Source organism: Odocoileus virginianus, chromosome 6 (assembly GCF_023699985.2).
Source record: "Odocoileus virginianus isolate 20LAN1187 ecotype Illinois chromosome 6, Ovbor_1.2, whole genome shotgun sequence".
Lineage (NCBI taxonomy): Eukaryota > Metazoa > Chordata > Mammalia > Artiodactyla > Cervidae > Odocoileus > Odocoileus virginianus.
The window spans coordinates 1,631,960-1,647,433 of NC_069679.1; the positions used below are offsets into that span (position 1 = coordinate 1,631,960).

At 44.1% G+C, this 15,474-nt stretch overlaps 1 protein-coding gene and 1 pseudogene across 1 annotated transcript in view; both read left to right on the forward strand.

Annotated features, from left to right (window-relative positions):
* The first annotated feature begins 2,525 nt into the window (after window positions 1–2,525).
* On the forward strand, window positions 2,526–2,967 carry LOC110141117 (protein MIX23 pseudogene; annotated as a pseudogene).
* A 3,649-nt stretch (window positions 2,968–6,616) lies between these two features.
* The window catches only part of F2RL1 (F2R like trypsin receptor 1), a 58,848-nt gene continuing 49,990 nt past the window's right edge, over window positions 6,617–15,474 (forward strand). The window contains exon 1 of the transcript XR_011488117.1: window positions 6,617–6,747. The gene's annotated coding sequence lies outside the window, so the exon portion shown is untranslated. The remainder of the gene's footprint in view (window positions 6,748–15,474) is intronic.

A 15,474-nucleotide genomic window follows, 5' to 3' on the forward strand; every position in this document is an offset into this window, starting at 1 on the left:
TGTTTTTTTTCCAACCTAAGGAGAAAGATAGTTTAAAAGGTTCTAATCTCATACATAAAACCATCCCACAAGAGGCTGGCGTTTTACAGCGGCAACTCCCGACTCCCCTTTGTAAAGATAGTGCCCAGCAGATAGCAGCAGCGCCTGGCTACCAGAAAGCAGATGTGTATATGCTTCTTGTCTCTGGGTCTGACTGGAAATGGTGACCTCACGGACACGCTGGGGGTGCTAGTCAGCCTCAGGGGCTTCCATCTTGATGGTGCTGGAATGAGCAGCTTTGGAAATCCTCAGGCAAATGAGTCAGCCCCAGGATCATCCTGACGGGAGTCACGATTCTGTCTGTGCCTGGGAGAAAACAGAGATCTAGTAAGTTGACCTGGCGTAAACTCTCCATTGTGTGTGTCTGTGTACTCAGTCGTGTCTGACTCCATGAGACCCCATGGACTTAGCCCTCCAGGCTCCTCTGTCCATGGGATTTTCCAGGCAAGAATAATAACTGGAATGGGTTGCCATTTCCTACCCCAGGGGATCTTCCTGACCCAGGAGTTGAACCCACGCCTGCTGCATTGGCAGGCAGGTTCTTTACCACCAGCACCACCTGGGAAGCTCAGATTCTCCATTATAGAAGCCCTGTTTCAAGTGGATAGGAAAACAAAATTTAAAAATACTAGATAGTGAAAGAGGAACTGTAACTTTTATGGGAAGAATATTGCATCTCAGTAATAATCAAATAGCTACAGTTTAAAACAAGACAACTCTGAAAAAGTGTAAGTATTTATTGTTCAGTTATGTCCAACTCTACGACCCCGTGGACTAGAGCCCAGCGGGCTCCTCTGTCCACGGAATTCTCCAGGCAAGAATACTGGAGTGGGTTGCCATGCCCTCCTCCAGGGGATCTTCCTGGCCCAGGGATTGAACCCAGGTCTCCTGCTTTGCAGGTGAATTCTTTATCATCTGAGCCACCAGAGACGCAACACTAGCACCTACCTAATTAGCAGTGATTTTTTTTTCCTGTGATAGCTGTAAACAGCCACCAAAGGAAGCATGGAAAGAAGGAAAATATAAATACCAGCTAGAGTAAGAGAATTCTGATGGACATGCTTTAAGAGAGCAATTAGACAAATTGTCATCATCCTTAAAATGTACACAAGCTTGGACCCAGTTGTATGACTTTTGGGAAGCTAGCCTCAAGAAATAATTAAAAGTAACAAAAAAAAAATAGACTTCTAGTTTTTAAGAGCATTTTTATTTGCATATTAGTTAAAAGACTGGAAACCTGCTAGATGTCAAACTCTGGAGGACTGCTTTTCCAAAACTATTATACCCATTCAAAATGATATATATTAAGTGTATGTAATGGTACTAAGTGCTTATAATACTTAATTTATTAAAAAGCCAGATGCAGTATGTACATGCAATGTGAAACCAGAAATATGGGAAGAAAAAACAAATTCATGTGGGATCTATTAGCCAAGGCTGATGGGGAATATACCAACACATTTAAATTTGTGTTTGGAGAGTTGGGTTACTTTTTTCCTTTCATTAATTTACCCTTTCTTGAGTATGTATGTACCTGCTAAGTCACTACAGTCATGTCCGACTCTTTGCATCTCCATGGACTATAGCCTTCCAGGAGCCTCTGTCCATGGGAATTCTCCAGGCAAGAACACTGGAGTGGGTTGCCATGCCCTCCTCCAGGGGATCTTCCCAGCCCAGGAATCGAACCCATGTCTCTTATGTCTCCTGCATTGGCAGGCAGTTCTTTACCATTAGCACCACCTGGGAAGCCCGAGTATGTACTGCTTCTCTAACAAAAATGCAGTGCGCATTAAAACAACACAAAAACCAAATAAACAAACAGAAAAACAAACCCTGATACTACGTTCTTTATTTTCTCCCCAAGGTACAAAGGTATTCAGAACTTCCTCTACTAGTTTTTTTCTTTATTTTAATCTACAGTAATTTTGAAGCAGACACTCTAGAGCATTTCCTAGCCACCAATTAGTATTTCTTGCTTGATATGTTATCAAGCAGGAGATGAAAATGTTAGAAAATTCTGTGAGTCTATACCTACATTTGACAGGTTCACACTTCCTTCGCAATTATCTTGTGGAACCCTAGAATTCTACAAAACTTGAAAACATAAAAATGTCTTTAGCCAGACTTTGAAGCCAAGAATGTCTTTATTTGTCCTCAACAGCTACCAGAACATTCAGTACAGCATTTTGGTAACACACATTACCAGAGCTGTACTTTTTCCTCTGATAGACTTTATACTTGTATCAAAAGGGCTGGTCATTTATTTTCCTCTGGAATTTCTCTTTCCTTATCAAGGAGCAAACATTATTTATTTATAACAAAACAGAAACCTTTATTCTGACTGAATTTGTTGCAATAATTATGTCAGTCCTCTTATTCTTAAAAATGAATTTATGTATGTAACCCATATATTGTCTAGTATTTGAAAAATCTGATTAATTCTTCCACAAGCTCCTTTTTTAAAAAACTGGGGCTTTAGGTCCAATATGGAGGTGCCCAGTGGCAGTGTGAACTGAGAGGAGTTTGTCCAGTTCCAGGTTACTCAAGGTGAGGACGATTGATGACAGAATAGTGCATGAATCAAACAACACGGTTCCAACAGTTTCCTTCCCAGGGAAAATTAATGCCAGCCAAATCTGTAAGCAACTTTGAGCCATTGATGGTGGCCTATATCAGTTGGGACAGAGTCATAAAAAACTGTATAGCTCAGACCTCATCAGTAGTAAAACAGCTCTGAGAAGAGAGAGAAAAGAATTTGGATGATTTAACATTATTAAAGGAAGTTAGAAAAAACAGACAAAGTTGAAACGGATGCAGTCAGAACTGAATGTTGAAGAAGTGGTCAATGACAGGAGCTGGAAGGTGTTTAATAAATGCTGCCCAGTTCACTTCAAGTCTGCAAAGAATGAACAAAAAGATACCTTTTAAAAGATGGACCAGTTCATCTCATAAGAGTTGAGCATGACAGACAAAACATGGTGGGCTTCCCAGGAAGACTTCTGAGCCAACAGTCCAAGACCTTTTGTTGATTTCAGCCCTACTTAGCCAAGACCTCACATATAAATAATTCTGATAATTATGGAGAAATCAACAGCTATTTTATACTGATTCTGTTTAAAAAAAAACAAACAAACTTGTTTTGTAACTATTAAAATAATTTTCTGACTCAGTGTGGGGAAAAAAAAACATGGAGGGTTGTTTCTTTAACTCACGTCTGCCTTCCTTGACCCAAACTGTTGAGTCCTTAATTTCACTTATTCCTTTCTTTTTTTTTCAACTAGCTGTCAAATTAGATGATCTCCTACTTAGGGAGACTGAATCAGGCACCAAAGGCTCATGATTTCTGTACAATGAAGGCAAATGAGAACACATAGTAGTGAATACACTGTTTCTCAAAATGAGGTCCATAAACATTATTTGAGCTGCTTATTATAAGACATTTTGGGGCTGCATCTCACACCTATAATCAGTCTCTGTGATGGGACCTGGATCATTTACATCTGAAAGAAGAGGCAGGGGTGATGCACTGCTGACCCTGAGAGTCACAGAACTGTGTCTCTGATCTAGTATGTTTTGTGGTCAGCAAGTAGGAAACCACCGTTTTGCTGTAAAAATGCTAAATTTCTTCAGAATTATGCTGTAGATCAGCACGTCTATCTGCAAAGTTCCTGGACTTTCAAGATTCTCTAGATAGTTTCCCCTGGATATTGGCTCCAGATATCTGACTGTATTCATTGGAAGATTTAGCTTTACCAATAATTGTGTCTGTCACTAACTTTGCTTTCTATGTACGGAAATGGGTACCTCCTCCTTTAGAGATATAGCTCAGTGCTCTGTATTTATGTAGAATTTTTAATGCCTGTTTAAAAGCAGGGGACACTCACGTGGTTCAAATTCCCAAAGAACAAGAGGGGGTCCAGTGAAAATACCCCTCCAACCCTTGTCATTTCCTCAGAAGTAACCATAGTTAACAGCTTCTTAAGTATTGGATATATTTACAAACAATCTAGAAACCCATTCTCTGTTTTAGGGGGCAAAGGGAGAGTATGCAGGCCGCTTTATTTTTAAGTGGTATCCATGGGTTTTAATATTTATTTATTTGGCTATACCGGGTCTTAGTCACGGGCTGTGGGATCTAGTTCCCTGACTAGGGGTTGAACCCGGGCCCCCCTGCATTGGGAACCCAGAATCCCAGTCACTGGACCACCAGGGAAGTCCCTGTATTTGTGAGTGTTAAAACTCCTTTTGATGTAGAGATATCAGTCAGGCACTGGTGTGTAACAAACCACGTGAGACCCCAGAGACACGTGACAATAAGCATGTATTCCTCATGCTCTGGGGTCCTCGGGCAGTTCCGTCAGCACCTCTGGGCATCTCCTAGCTGGTGCAGGGAGGCCTTCATGGGGATGACTGGGCTGACTTCCTGTGGTCCACTGCCTCTCACCTTCCAGCATGCTGCTCCTGCACATTCTCATGACAACGACAGAGGAGCAGGAGAGGAAACACGAGGACCTCCCGACGTCTAGGACTGAAACTGGAACATCCACACCGTGGTCACATCCGAAGCGAGACACAGAGGCATCCTAGACTTGAGGGGCTGGAGAGACGGACAGCGCCTCTTTAGTGAAAGGAATTTCAGCGTCACATGCAAAGGTGTGGCGACGGGGAGAAGTGAAGCACAGACTCGTTGTTCTGATGACACAAATGCCGCGCCCTCCTGGGCACCCTCCGCTCTTCTACCTTTCATCCACAAAGGGGAAGAGGCAGAGGTGCCTGATACAGCCTGGACCGCCCCTCAGGACTGGGCCGCTAGCTTTGTTGTCTCCCCCAGACTTAAGAAAGGGTCACTTCAGTTATACAAGAAGAACATGTTCTAGACATTTGCTGTACCAGCCTGTGGCCACAATGAACAGTACTGCATTGTGCACTTAGAATTTAGGTTAAGAGAGTAGCTCTCATGTTTGTGTTTTTACCACAATAAAAAATTAGGACACTCAAAAAAAAAAAAAAAATAGAAGCCATTATTGCCATCTGAATGTCCAAAAGCTCATCGTAATAATACTGGCTTAGTATCCAAGTATTGGCTTCCCAGGTGGCGCAGTGGGAAAGAATCTGCTGCCAATGCAGGAGACACACGAGATGCGAAAACCAAAGAACAAATGCCCAGAGGTGGGATTGTACCTACCACGTTCCGAGAACTCCAGTAGCCTGACAGTGCAAGAACAGAGGGCCCACAATGAGCGGTGAGGAGGTAAGGCTGGACGTAGCGGAGGGCCAGGAGGGATGCTGAGGCGCACACTCACAGTCGCTGGTCTTCTCAAGGGCAGCGGTGAGCCTTTCAGTGTCTCTGAGCCGAGTGCTGAGGTGAGTGATCTGAAACTAGGAAGTTGTTGGGAGGGGAGAAGGGCTGGAGACGGTGAATGGGGATCAGGGTTCAGGAGGCTGAGATTCAGGAGGTCCGGCCCCCAACCAAACAGACCTGTGGCTCTTGCTTCATTCCAGCCAACTACAGACATTTCACACTGTGCCACTTTTGGAGAAAGAGGAAGATCTCACACCCTTGGAACATGACAGAAGTTTCAATATAAATTCCCTTTGATTTAAAAAAAAATGCAAGTAATTCCTAATGAAGAATATTTCTTTAACTCTACCCTTTACACTGTCTAATGGACCATTTTTCTCTGCTTCCTCATTCCTGTTCCCTAACTCTAGCAGGAGGAATGACTGATGACTCCAGTTTTTAGCTTCTGCAGCAAACCTAAGCTGTGCTGTGCTTAGTCGTGTCTGACTCTTTGCAACCCCATAAACTGTAGCCCGCCAGGCTCCTCCATCCATGGGGATTCTCCAGGCAAGTATACTGGAGTGGGTTGCCATTTCCTCCTCCAAGGGATCTTCCCGACCCAGGGATCGAACCCAGGTCTCCCACATTGCAGGCAGATTTTTTACCGCCTGGGTAAAGAATGTGTGAGCTGCCTGGGAAGTGCAAACCAAGAAGCAGACCTAAGTGCCACTGAAAAGATCACCCAGGCTATGAGGGTCGCTTTAGACAAGTCTTGCTTGTTCCAGCACCTCATTGAGTTCTCAAAGTCGTCCAGGCCTGGCAAGGCCACGGGCTAGCAGTGACTCCCCCTCCCTGCATTCTGGATGTGAGGGGCTGTCCGCTCAGGCAATGTACAGGCCCAGCAGGGTTCTGTCTGCCCTGAACCTGCCCCTGCCGCCCTCCTCTCCGTGGTTTCCCTAGTCTGCCTGCCCGTGAGAATCGGCCGGGGGACTTGTGAAGCACAGAGCCCCGGGCCCCTCCTGCTGACTCAGGAATCAGAGCCCGCAGCTGGAGGCTGTCTGCTGAGCGCCTGCTCCTGGTGTTTGTTCTTGGGGAAGGCGCTGAAGGCTGTGTGCCCTGCGGCCGCCCCGACAGGGAGAAGAGGTTCCCAGCACAGCGGAGGCCCGGGCCTCTCTCCCGGATGGGGACCACGGCATTCACTGGACCACGCATTCCCGAGATGGGGCAAGTAGATCCACCTGGGCTTCCGCAGCGCTGAACCAACCAGACTCAGGGCCAAAGGGCGCTCACTCCCGGCAGCTTCCCTCCGTGGGTGGGGATGGGCGGCCGCCAGCTCAGCGACGGAGGCCTCCGGGCGCCATTCTCCATCCAACCGACTCTTGAAAACCCAGATCCACGCAGCCAAGAGAACACTCCACAAGGGGAAGGTTTGTGCAGCCCTTCTTGCTAAGAGAACTTGAGGGTTTTAGGGCATTTTCCTAAGCCTTAGGAGACACCTGAATGCTAGCTGGAGATGGCTGCTTTTTAAAAAATATTGTTTGCTTTGGGGGACTGGGAGGATTCAAGGGAAAATGCTTGGTTGTTCCTAAGTAGTCTATGAGCCAAACTGCTATTTAAAAAAAAGAAAAGAAAAAAAGAAGAGGGATGGAAAAATGGAAGGGGTAGAAACATGTGTGTGTGAATGAACAAGAACACCCAGGGAAGAGAAAAGGTGCATGGATTTTTGATGTAGACCTCACTCTTGAGCAATATTGGAAAAAGTCTAGTTTCAAATACATGCAGGTTCACATAACTGAAGCTTACCTTTCTGCGGTAGTGTCGATTTTTCCAAAGGCAGATCCTGAAGTGCAAGTACAAAGGGTTTATCTGGAGAGTCCAGGGAGCACCTCTCAGAGGTGGGCAAGTGATAAGGATACGACAGCAGCCCCCAAAGGGCACGCTGTGAACCTGGTCCCACAGAGGTGCCTGTGGCTGGAACCAGCAGGGAAACAGAGAGACTGTGAACGTGAGCCCTCTGGAGGGGAAAGGAGCTGATGCGTTCCCACACCAGCACCCGAGAGTTACAGGGTGAGTGTTGCCTCTGGAGTCGGGGGAGAAGTGAAGTGAAAGTATTGGTTGCTCAGTCGAGTCCCACTCTTGGCATCCCCATGGACTGTAGCCTGCCAGGCTCCTCCGTCCATAGAGATTCTCCAGGCAGGAATACTGGAGTGGGTTGCCATTTCCTACTCCAGGGGATCTTCCCAACCCAGGGATCGAACCCCGGTCTCCTGCATTGCAGGCAGATTCTTTACCACTGAGCCACCAGGGAAGCCCAGGTATTGCTACTGGGGTTGGGGGTTGGGGTGTTAACTCCCCATCACTTTTCGACTTCTGAGCAGGACCACATTCAGGAAAGTGAATGGTTTCAGAAAAAAAATCCTCAATGCAGATGTGGACAGCTGAAAGTCAGGCAGAGAAGGACAATGAATCAGTGAGCTTCGAGGAATATGAGCGGGGCCCTGAAAGCATCAGCTGCGTCACGTTCATCCCTAAACTCACTTTAGCCCTCCTAAGAGATTTTTTTTTTAATGAAGTATTTGCAGTGTTGTGTTAGCTTCAAGTGTATAGCAAAGTGATTCAGTTATACATGTATACGTGTACATTGCAAATACTCCAATTAAAAATAGATATATTCTTTCTCAGATTTCTTTCTTTTTTTTGGCTATGTTTCACGGCTTAGATCCCCCACCAGGGATTGAGTCCAGGCCCCAGCAGTGAAAGCACTGAACCTAACCACCGAACCACCAGAGAATTCCCAGATTCTTTTCCATTATAGATTATTCCAAGATAAATAGTAGGATTCCCTATGGGCTACAGTAGGTCTTGTTGTTTACCTACTCTGTATGTAGTACTGTGTATGTTTTTAGAGTTAACTCTAAAGCAAGTGTGGGGCTGTGGGCTTCTGGGAGCAGACTCCACAGGGAGCCACAAGAATTCATTTAGAGACCTAGACGCTCATACTCTTTATTTACATAAAAGAAATTTAGCAGAGTCATAGGTTTCTCTTACCTCCATTCATGTAGAAGGAAAGGGCCATGTCAGTTAGAATACACTAATTTGGCATATAAGTCTTACAGTTGTCTTTAGACCATTTGGGAAAGCAGAGGCATCGTTTATAACATCTTCACCAGGGCAACAAATTATTGAGTAAGACAACCTATTACTAAACTTTATTTAGAGATCAATGATTCCTCACAGAGGCCATGGCAAAATTTCTGAAGTCAGAGTAACACATGACTCCCTTGTTCGTATAATGTATCCCAACACAAGTTGGTAATCGTTACAAATAATCACTACATCACTACATGGAACAGGAAAGCAAGATTGATTCTCTGTGAATGGTGTCAATTTGACTTTTTTGGATAGTGTTCTTAGAATCAATATGAAGATATCAAATTGGCATCTCTCTTCTGCATGGATGGAGAAGAGGTAGAGGCCCTAGATCAGACACCTTGGGTTCAAAGCTTAGTCTCTGCACCCTTTCAGATGAATCTCCTCATCTGAAAAATAATCTAACCTCTCTGGGCCCATTGTCTTTATCAGTAATATGGGAGTTAACAGTAGTACCTAGATGGCTCAACCAGGAAAGAATCCGCCTGCAATGCAGGAGCTGCAGGAGAATCGGGTTCAATCTTTGGGTCAGGAAGACCCCTGGAAGAGGAAATGGCAACCCACTCCAGTATTCTTGCCTAAAAACTCCCATGGGCAGAGGAGCCTGGTGGGCTACAGTCCAAAGGGTTGCAAAGAGTCGGACACGACAGGCAGCTGAACAAGACATACAGCAGCAGTGCTGACCGCCGGAGCCGCTGTGGAGTTAAATACATAGTCACCGCAGGACTTTGGCCAGGAATTTGCTCAGGAAATGTCAACAATTATTATAATTACTTCTAAAAGTGGCAGTTTCATTTCAATTAAAATCTTACTATCTGACATGTTCTATCAATATTGTTAAATTGAATTTGGCTGTTTATTTTAGTTTTGTTTGTGTTTAATTTGTGCTTTTTATAGTTGGATAAGCACAAGATATTTATACTTTCCTTGGAAAACATACCATTATAGTAAAAATAATTTCAGCCAACATTGTAGGTGCAAGCCTTCCTCAAGATTTTCTAAAAACTCTGGTCTATGTCTATAATGCATTTTGTAGAAGAGACCTTGTTACTCTTTTTCTTTAGAGTGTTTTTAGCAAGGAATTAACCATCACTGGGTTGTTATTTGAGGGAGTGGACTGTGAGCCTGCTTAGCGGATTGGAAAGTGGAGGGGCTTCTGGGAATGGTGGGGTAGGCAGCTGATGCTTGAATGTTCTCTTACCCTGTCCCTGGGTACATACAGTGGGAGCAAGGAGAGCCGTGGGGGATGGGGCCCTTTGCGCTGATAATGACAATTACCTCCCCAGATTCATCTCCTGAGTAGGTCCAGGAATCCCAGGGGTGCCCACTGAGTCCTAAGAGGACCCCTGGAATTCCTAGTTCCATCCAAGAGAGGGATCTGGAGAGGAAAGGCAGACTTCCTTGCTCCAAGTAGGACAGGGCCACCAGGTCACATTAATTTAAATACAATGAAGTTAGACATAACATATGCATCCTCTCTGATTTCTGTTGGTGACTTTTCTTCTTTAGGAAGTTGAGTTGGGGAAAGGAAGTGCAGTTGTCTGGGAGGCCTAGCTGCGAAATCCCTGCAACAATGAGGACTGCTTCTGCACCTAATGCTGCCACTCGGCGATGGAGGCAACACTTGTCCCATTCGCGAGTTCAAAGGCAGCAACGCAGCCTCAGTCCTGCCCTGACCCAGCAGGGAATCCCACCCTGTTATCCTTGTTGGTCAGCCCCTTGTTACCCTTTGCAATCTCACCATAAATTAATTGGGACTGGCATCTGTAAAGACTTTAGGATCTATGCCCACGGAGGGTTCAGGTGAATTGGAAAAGCAAGTTGCTCCTTTAGAAATGTGAACACCGCATTGTCGAGAGAGAGGGAAAAATTGGGCTGAGTGATGAAGAAATTCTTTGCATTGTCTGGGGGAAAGGCTCCTCTTTATCAGTGGAAGAAGGTAAAAGCCCTATCAGAGGCAAGCCAAGGAAGACAGCTAATAATCAGCCTTGGGCTCGGTGTGAAAAGCCTGGAAAACTGAACGTGGGCTGAGTGTCCAGGTTGTAATACCTCTGGAATGAGTGGCAATTTTTAAAGCTCATTTGCACCATGGCTGTCCTCAGTTAAGAATCACCCCTCCATACACATTTAGTGTGGCTCCAGACCAACTCTAGAAAGGTCCTTTGTATGAGGAAAGAAAACCAAACAGGTGAACCTCAACCTTTGCCTCAACCTAGACCCACAAAACAGATGGACCCAGGCTCTGGTTACATGCCAACAACTGCAGATTCCACAGCTGGGAATCTTTTTCCAAGAATTTTGTCTCTGGTCATTTCAACTGCAGGTGGAGGTTGGTAGGGGTGCAAGGTACTTACATGCTGGTAGCTTTCAACAGCAAGATACGTAGGGAGACAGACGGACACCCAGGACTCTGTGTACCCACGAGTCCCTGCCAGACCGGAGGCCAAGGTGAAACCACTGGCCCTCCAGGGAAGCCAGCTCATTCAAATTCTAAGTAAATGTTCCCTGAAAGAAACTGCCCCCAGGGATGAGATTCTTTCCTAAATTAGGCTATCTGCAAAATGGTTTAGAGGAAGCCAAGTGGCCAAGATGACCTTTTGAATAAATGGCAGCTCGTGGGATAGAAGCTTATTGCTTTAAAAATAAATCCTGGCAGAGCTTTCTGTGTTAGCTGTCTCTCCCCTTGGCCTGAGACCATCAGATGTGCAACTTGAAATGTTGTCCTTATCCTGTCACAAATCAGGTGGAGAGTGGCTAAGAGCCCAGGCGATCAGTTTCAGCAAAAGCTAATCCAACAAAAGCTACATCCCAACAATAGTGGGGTGTAGAGCTCTTCGGGGGTGTCACAGAGAAAATCTGAGCTTAGGCTCTTAGAGGCTTTGTCATTTGTTTCCCAGGGGAACAGACACCTTGAGAGTTTACTCAGTTAAAAAGTGTGTGACGTGTTATATAAAACGAAACTACCAGAACCAGATCTCCACCATCAGGAGCTTAGTCTCATCTCACAAATGTCGCTGTCTTGCTATCTCCCTCTCTCCCGTCCTTTCATCCATCCTTCTTTCCTTTCTGTCTCCTTTCCTTCTCGTTGCTTTTACTAAGCCTCAGTGGAAGCAGGAAGAAGGGTGAAATAAATCACATCCTCAGGTGGGTGGTTCTTGATCTGACCCTGAACCCTTTGCCTCTGAACTGGAGTGAGATGCAGCAGACTTCTAGGTCATTCTGTCCCCAGTCATCTCATGGCCTCAATCATGGGCCTGTACAGAGGTCCTCAGGCAGCTGGACAGCACTTTAATTCAGCATGTATACACATGCACAGCCTGCACCTATGTGGTCCTCTGGTTCTATAGGCAGAAGGTAGTCGTCTAATTATTAATGGGGTCTAAAAATTCAAGTCACTCATCATTATCGGAAAACATAAAAACATGTAAGCCCAGGGTTATTCTATTTGCTCAAAGGTTTGTCTTACTGGTTTTTATGTTGAAAGTGTAGTTTTAAAGTCAAGTCAAGTATTAGTTGCTCAGTCCACCCCCAAACCCTAGGCCGTAACCTGCCAGGCTCCTCTGTCCATGGAATTCTCCAGGCAGGAATACTGGAGTGGGTTGCCATTTCCTTTTCTTGTTTGAGCTCAACACATCTATACAGCATTGGCCATGTAGTAAGTCTGTTCTGTAGCCCTTTCCCTCTGTTGGAACCACGTTGGAGCCTTCATTCATGCAGCCTGCCCTGGCATCACTGACATAATCTCATCATCCACACGTTCAGTTCAGTTCAGTCACTCAGTCGTGTCCAACTCTTTGTGACCCCATGAACTGTAGCATACCAGGCCTCCCTGTCCATCACCAACTCCCAGAGCTTGCTCAAACTCATGTCCATTGAGTCAGTGATGCCATCCAACCATCTCATCCTCTGTGTTCCCCTCCTCCTCCTGCCTTCAATCTTTCCCAGGATCAGGGTCTTTTCCAATGAGTCAGTTCTTTGCATCAGGTGGTCAAAGTTTTGGAGTTTCAGCTTCAGCATGAGTCCTTCCAATGAATATTCAGGACTGATTTCCTTTAGGATGGACTGGCTGGATCCACACATTCAGTTCCCCCTGACTGTTCTTTGTGTGTGCGCACTCAGTCGTGTCTGACTCTTTGGGACCACATGTACTGAAGCTCACCAGGCTCCTCTGTCCATGAGATTTTCCAGACAAGAATACTGAAGCAGGTTGCCATCTCCTCTCCAGGGGACTTTCCCAACCCAGGGATTGAACCCTTGATTCTTCTCTCAGTTACTCCAAAAACAATTTACAGCCCCAAATCAAAAGAGGGAAATGTGGGTCCAGCAGCCTCTGGGCAGAACTCGATTATATTGCAGTCATTCTCACCATCTACAATATGCATACATTATATTATTTTAAAAAGAGTATTATCAATATGAAACATGACATTCAGATATTCGTACAGAAAGCTAATTCATCTGTGGACCCTGCTTAATATTAAAGAGATCAGAGTACTATTATTCTGTTCCTTTTATAATATCTGTAGCTTTTATACTATTATTTGTAGCTGTTGCATGATGGTCAAATATGGTTGATCTCAAATAAGATTCCATGCCTAAATAACAGGAAAATTTGATCTTCGGTCCTTACAAAGAAGGTAGTCTCTGTGGGAGACTAAACACTGCCATTCTTTTACAGTCATGATTACCTTATTAAGACAGATTTTTGTTCAAACAGGCTTCCGCAATGGCTCAGCAGTAAAGAATCTGCTCTCAATGCAGGAGATGAGGGTTCAGTCCCTGGACTGGGAAACATCCCCTGAAGGAGGAAATGGCAACCCATTCCAGTATTCTTGCCTGAAAAAAAAATCCCATGGACAGAGGAGCCTGGCGGCTAGAGTTGGACACAACTGACCAACTAAGCGTTCATGCACTTGTTCAAACGAGCAAATTATTAGAATTGAGAATAAAGGGGTACTATGATTTATAAAGACTTTGCTAATTGGCTTTATTCCTCACTTGCTTTGCACTTTAGTTGGTGGTAAATATAAATGCTTGTATCTCTTTTCCTCTTGGAAATTATGAACTTATCAGAATTGGGAACAATCGTTTTTCTATAAAGGGTACTGTTCCAGGAAGCTTGTGGATTAATGCGTGCTTGTTCTGAGAAATAAACAAGGCTGTATCCTCTGACTTGTGGGAGGCATTCCCTCCTTCTCTACTCTTTTTCACCCTTAATCATCAGTTAATGCTTCAGTAATTCTGAAATATCCAGAATTGCAAAAAATTATTTTGCAAAACCCTGTATAAACATAGTGTCATTGAAGTCTGTGCATTTAGCAAAAGAGAGTTAAATACAGCTCTGATATTTATTTTTTTAATGAAAAGGGCAAGAAAAAATGAAATTTATATGAAATTCTGATTCAAGAAGGTGACCAGAGCATGTATGTTGGTTATCCTTCTTTCCCAAGATCCTATTGAAGTGATAAAAAAAACTTAAGAGTATAAACCCATAATTACAAGGATAATGAGAGATCTATTGGGCATCAGCAGTTGAGACGTTTTCACAAATTTCTGGGAGATGGGAAGAGGATGTGAACCTGGAAACATAGATTGAAGAGCACAGCGTTATGTGCAGGGGGGGACATGGAGGGTGGATTTTTTTCTGCCTGACAGATGCCCAGAGGGGATTGAACTGGAGTCTGCATATTAGAATGGGGAAACTGAGAAAAAGGCTGAGAGCAGATTTCAAAATGCTGTAGGAAAACTATTTAGGATCTATAATTCTATTCATCCAAAACATTCCAAAATTAAAGCAAATAAAGATGTTTTCAGAAGTCAAAGCTTACTTGCTACATAACCTTTCTTTTCTTTTTTTCAGCCTTAACAACTCCTTTTTTTTTTTTTTTAACACCAAAAACATTTTGTATTGGGGTGTAGCTGATTAAAAATGTTGTGATCGTTTCAAGTGAAAAGTGAAGGGACTCCAATACATATTACAAGTATCCATTCTCCCCCAAGTCCCCCTGCCATCCAGGCTGGCACATAACACTGAGCAGAGTTCCAGCTACATACCCTTTCTTAAAAAGTTACCTAAGGATGTACTCCAGTAAAAAGGGGAGAAAACCAAGGGGAAAGCAGATAGGCAATACAAGCAGTGGAGGAACTAAACCAGGATGAGAGCTACATAAACTGTTAAAGTCCTTGGGCTGCAAGAAGTGTACCATTAAGAAGAAAATACTGGATTCCAGGCAACATATAAAATAAGAAGCTGTAGCGGGGAGGGCAGGAAAAGCTGGTGGCAAAGGCATGTTTGTTCTTTCACTTAGAGATGTAGTTAGAAACTCCAAGAAAAAAATCTGTAAGAAATTAACAATCCTAATATGAAGCAAACTGAATTATAGCATGATCTTGAGCAGTTAATGGAGTATGACAAAAGAATCTTTATGCCTTAGTGCTAGATACATTCTCTCATAGCTGCTTAGGGAATATGACATTCCATGGAGAGAGAAGGAAGCAAAATCATGGCTCAAAGCAAAAAAAACCTGAGCTTTTTAGTGAACAGTATTTACATAGTTATAATAAAATAACGAGCCCTGGCTTCCTGGCTTTCCTCTTTTGCTAAAAATAAAGAGCACCAGGACTTTCCTGTTGTCTCAGAAGTAAAGAATCTGCCTACAATGCAGGAGACCTAGGTTCTATGCCTGGGTCAGGAAGATCCCTTGGAGAAGGAAATGGCTACCCACTCCTGTATTCTTGCCTGGAGAATTCCATGGACAGAGGAGCTGGGATCGCAAAGAGTCAGACATGACTGTGACTAACATTTCAACACTTCAATAAAATAATCAGTTTACTGATTCTCAGTTTTTAGAGGCTACCCAACAGGGAGAACTTGGTGATTATAGAACAATGAAAATGTTATCAGCTTTGATCATGTTAAAATGAAGGTAATCTGGCAGAGGTTGAGAGGATGAAAGAAGAATGGAGATGCTGATATTCCCAAGCTACATTATGGAGAGTCTGTA